At 36.4% G+C, this 5,598-nt stretch overlaps 1 non-coding gene across 1 annotated transcript; it reads left to right on the top strand.

Moving 5' to 3' along the window:
• Positions 1–4,658: 4,658 nt before the first annotated feature.
• TRNAK-UUU lies at positions 4,659–4,731 on the top strand. The gene has a single exon. It is a non-coding gene; the product is annotated as a tRNA-Lys (tRNA).
• The last annotated feature ends 867 nt before the right edge of the window (positions 4,732–5,598 follow it).

Raw genomic sequence — 5,598 nt, 5'->3', positions numbered from 1 at the left:
TTATGTATACTGTCTGAGGACAGTCTTTGGATTAAACCTGGCTAATCATGTTATCCTAAAATGTAAATTATGGGAGTAGGTCTGGTCTTTACAAGGATTATATAACAAGATATTTACAAGATATATAATGTATCTTGCCTGAAGGCAATCTCTGGACTAAACCTTCTAGCTAATCCTGTTATCTTAAAATGTAAATAATGGGAGTAGGTCTGGTGAGATCTTTACAACCTCCAGACATTCTTTGGATTCATTGGAGAGTATATAACTCCATTACTAACACTAGCAAGGGGGGACTCTTTCTACCCCCTTCTGATGTCTATGTCAGAAGCTTTCTTTATCTCCTTTATACTTTAATAAAACTTTATTACACAAAAGCTCTGAGCGACCAAGCCTCATCTCTGGCCCCGGATTGAATTCTTCTCCTCTGGAGGCCAAGAATTCTGGCATCTTTGCATGGTTCAGCAACAACTTTTCAATAACATTTACTTTTTATTTTATTGGCTCACTCAATGCTGAATGTTGCCTTTTCTCCATTTTGGAATATTGCAAATCAAGATATGAGCAATTATGGATATATCTTTTCATGGATATTGGTTTTATTGACCTGTGTAAATATCTAGGACTGAAATGGCAGAGTCTATGGGCAGTATTTGCCAACAAAGATCCGTCTAGTCAAGGTTATGGTTTTTCCAGTGGTCATGTATGGATGTGAGAGTTGGACTGTGAAGAAGGCTGAGTGCCGAAGAATTGATGCTTTTGAACTGTGGTGTTAGAGAAGACTCTTGAGAGTCCCTTGGACTGCAAGGAGATGGGATGCTGGGAAAGATTGAAGGCAGGAGGAGAAGGGGATGACAGAGGATGAGATGGCTGGATGGCATCACTGACTCGATGGACTTGAGTTTGAGTGAACTCCGGGAGTTGGTGATGGACAGGGAGGCCTGGTGTGCTGCAATTCATGGCGTCGCAGAGTCGGACACAACTCAGTGACTGAACTGACTAACTAATTGATGTGCAGTATATTATTAAATTTATAAGAAATGGGAGAACTATTTTTTTTCCCTTCCTCTTTTTTTTTTAAATTTTATTTTATTTTTAAACTTTACATAATTGTATTAGTTTTGCCAAATATCAAAATGAATCCACCACAGGTATACATGTGTTCCCCATCCTGAACCCTCCTCCCTCCTCCCTCCCCATACCATCCCTCTGGGTCATCCCAGTGCACTAGCCCCAAGCATCCAGTATCGTGAGAACTATTTTTGTTGGTTGTATCATTTTACACTCCTACCTGTGGTTTATGAGAGTGTCAGTTGTTCCATATCCTAGCCAACATTTGTTACTGTCAGTCTTTTTCATTTTAACTGTTTTTATGGATGATGGTAGTAGTTCTTTGTGTTTTAGTTTGTATTTTTTAATGACTAATGATGTTGAGTATCTGTTCATGTATTTATTGGCTATTCACATATATTATTCTATAAATTATCCATTCAAATCTTTTGAACATTGAAAAAAGAAAGAATTACTTTCTAACTATTGAGTTATAAGAGTTGTTTATAATTTCTAGATAAACATTATTTGATACAATATATATAATATACATAACTTTTACATGTATATTCTTGTATGTATGTGCTATAATTATGCCTTATATATTTTAAGATACGCTTGTTTACCCTTAATTCTCCATGGTTATGCTTGTTTTAAAATAGGTCAAATAGGTGTTTTATGCATTTCTTGTATATACTTAAGCCTTTAAACCATTTTGATTTTGTGTGAATTAAGATTAAATGTTTTCTTTTTTGTTTGTTTATTTTGTTTTGTTTTTTTCCTCTCACACGCTAATAAAGTGATGCTTAAAATTCTCCAAGCCAGGCTTCAGCAATACATGAACTGTAAACTTCCAGATGTTCAAGCTGGTTTTAGAAAAGGCAGAGGAACCAGAGATCAAATTGCCAACATCCAATGGATCATCAAAAAAGCAAGAGAGTTCCAGAAAAACATCTATTTCTGCTTTATTGTCTATGCCAAAGCCTTTGACTGTGTGGATCACAAGAAACTGTGGAAAATTCTTCAAGAGATGGGAATACCAGACCACCTGACTTGCCTCTTGAGAAAGCTGTATGCAGGTCAGGAAGCAATAGTTCGAAATGGACATGGAAAAACAGACTGGTTCCTAATAGGAAAAGGAGTACGTCAAGGCTGTATATCGTCACCCTGCTTATTTAACTTATATGCAGAGCACATCATGAGAAACGCTGGGCTGGAGGAAGCACAATCTGGAATCAAGATTGCTGGGAGAAATATCAATAACCTCAGATATGCAGATTACACCACCCTTATGGCAGAAAACGAAGAACTAAAGAGCCTCTTGATGAAAGTGAAAGTGGAGAGTGAAAAAATTGGCTTAAAGCTCAACATTCAGAAACTAAGATCATGGCATCCGGTCCCATCACTTCATGGGAAATAGATGGGGAAACAGTGGCTGAATTTATTTTTCTGGGCTCCAAAATCACTGCAGATGGTGATTGTAGCCATGAAATTAAAAGACACTTACTCCTTGGAAGGAAAGTTATGACCAACCTAGACAGCATATTAAAAAGCAGAGACATTACTTTGTCAACAAAGGTCTGTCTAGTCAAGGCTATTGTTTTTCCAGTGGTCATGTATGGATGTGAGAGTTGGACTATAAAGAAAGCTAAGCACCGAAGAATTGGTGCTTTTGAACTGTGGTGTTGGAGAAGACTGTTGAGAGTCCCTTGGACTGCAAGGAGATCCACCCAGTACATCCTAAAGGAGATCAGTCCTGGGTGTTCATTGGAAGGACTGATGTTGAAGCTGAAACTCCAATACTTTGGCCACTTGATGTGAGGAACTGACTCTTTGGAAAAGACCCTGATGCTGGGAAAGATTGAGGGCAGGAGGAGAAGGGGACAACAGAGGATGAGATGGTTGGATGGCATCACCCACTCGATGGACATGGGCTTGGGTGGACTCTGGGTGTTGGTGATTGACAGGGAGGCCTGGCGTGCTGCGGTTCATGGGGTTGCAAAGAGCTGGACACGACAGCGACTGAAATGAATCTCATTTCACTTTGTTTCCTTGCTACCTTTTGAAAATGCATTCCCCTCCCTCCCATTTTCTTGGCATCTTACTTTAAAATCAATTCATCTATATGTTTGTATATGGATATTCTGACTTGTTCCATTTATCTTTACTTCTAGCCTTAGGCCAATAATACATTGTTTTGATTATTATAATGTTATTGTAATTTTCAGAGTCTGGTAGTGTAAGTTATCCAGGTCTCGTTTTGTTTTGCATTTCTTTCACTATTCTCCATCATTTGTATGTCTATTTTTAAAATCAACTATTCAATGTCTGTAAACAACTTTTCTATAGAGATTTAACTGACTTTGTATATCACTTTTAAGAGATTTTACGTCTTACTAATATTGGTTCTTCCAATCCATAAATGCATAATATTTCTCTATTTAAGCTTTTGCTAATTACTCTAATTCTCTGTAGTTTACAGTATAAAGGTGTTGCATATTTTTTTTTATTTAAGGATTTTATGATTTGGAGATTAATGAAAATTATTTAAAATCTCATTTTCAATGTGTTTGCTGCAGGTATACAAAATGAAGTTGATTTTCGATACTAACTTTGTATATTAAGGAAATTACGAGAAATTATTTTTCTATTTAACCATTCATTGACTACTTTAAATTTTTATTTATTTAAACTTTAATAATTCTTAAAAATCTGATATTCCCTCTGATATCAATTCTCTTGGAGTCTAAAGAATTTCAGTTGAATTCTTCATCATTTTGCTTTATTTGAAAATGTCTTAAAAAAAACTCAATTATATTTTTACTTGATATGGAATTCTGGATTAACCATTAGTTGTTTACTTTTTTTTTCTGCTCTTTAGACTTTAAGTATGTTGTCCCACTGTTTTCTGTCTGTTCTTAATGGTTTCTGATGTCATATCTACTATCATTTGAATCATAATTCACCTGGATATAAAGTTTTTGTTTTCTGGGTACTTTCAGCATTTTCTCCATCCTGATCTTTGGCTTTCAGCAGTTTGACTGTGATGATATGCCTAGGTATTATTCTTTACAAATTTATCTTGTTTGGGATTTACTGATCTTCTGGAACAGATAGATATGTTTTTCACTAGATTTGGCAAATTTTAGATCCCTTTCTTCAAAACATTTCTGCCCCAAACTTGCTTCTTTTCTTTCTGAAACTCTAATTGCCTATATGCCTTGAAGTTGCCCATAAGTCACTGAGGCCCAGATTATATTTTTTCAGTCTTTTTTCTCTCTTTTTCAAGTTGGATTATTTCTATTGATCTATATTCAACCTCACTTAAATTTCTTTGTCATCTCCATTTTCCTACTTAATCCTAACCAGGAAATCTGTAGTTTAGATCTTATATTTTTCAGTTCTACCATTTCTATTTAGTTCCTTTTTATATTTTGTATTTCTATGCTGAGACTTCTTATCTTTTATTTCTTGAAAGTTTATTTCTCTTCATCTCATTTAGCATAGCTATACTAACTGTATTTAAAGTTATTGTCTGATAATTCCAACATCTAGTCATTTTAGGGTTGACATCTATTGATTTTCTTTTTCCTTTAAAATGTGTCACTGTTGCCCGGATAGCTCAGTCGGTAGAGCATCAGACTTTTAATCTGAGGGTCCAGGGTTCATGTCCCTGTTCAGGTGCTTTGCATTAGGAAAAAAAAAAAAAAAAATGTGTCACTGTTTCTGGCTCTTTGTACATGAAGTGACTTTGAGTTGAATTTGAGGCATTCTGAATTCATTGTGCAGATTCTAAATATTGCTATAGTATAATAAATAGTGTTGATGCTCTTTTTTTTATCCAAAAATTAACTCAGACTCAAATTAAACTCTAAATAAGCTGTAGTGACAGTGCCTCAGATCGTACATTGGGTCTTCAGATCTCAAGTTCTAGTTGCTTTGCCCATGCATGCCTACTTCAAGTGTCAGTGATGCAGGCTGTAGGGATTCTTTTTCTCTGGATGGGCTTCCTGCATAGCTCAGCTGGTAAAGAATACACCTGCAATGCAGGAGAGCCCTGTTCGATTCCTGGGTTGGGAAGTTGCCTGGAGAAAGGATGGGCTACCCACTGCAGTATTCCTGGGCTTCCCTGGTACCTCAGATGGTAAAGAATTCACCTGCAATGCGGGAGACTGGATATTTCTTTTCCAGGGGCTCTGGTTTCTTTAGGTTCTCCTCTATGATTCTTCTGCCAAAAAGAGTGAATTTTTTTTTCTATTGCAGTTATAGCAACTCTATGCCCAGTACTGCATCTGTGATGGCTTTATGTGCAGAGCAGTTAAGAAATAATGTTCTCACTCCCTGCTGGCACGTGCTCCAAGTTTCAAATCCCCTGCAAACGGTTCTCCCTCAGCTTCCATCTCCAGTACCCTCAGATAGTTGTGTTTTGAGAGTCAATAGCTCTTATTTGTGGAAAGATCTTTTTATTAGGAGCTTATTCCTATACTCTAGAAACAAAACCCTGGTATACATATCATGAGAAAGCCAACAAGGGCTCTATTTTCTACATAT

Source organism: Bison bison, unplaced genomic scaffold (assembly GCF_000754665.1).
Source record: "Bison bison bison isolate TAMUID 2011002044 unplaced genomic scaffold, Bison_UMD1.0 scf7180017864294, whole genome shotgun sequence".
Classification (NCBI taxonomy): Eukaryota; Metazoa; Chordata; class Mammalia; order Artiodactyla; family Bovidae; genus Bison; species Bison bison.
Note: the sequence above shows the minus strand (reverse complement) of the source record. Positions and strands in the feature narration are given on the sequence as shown.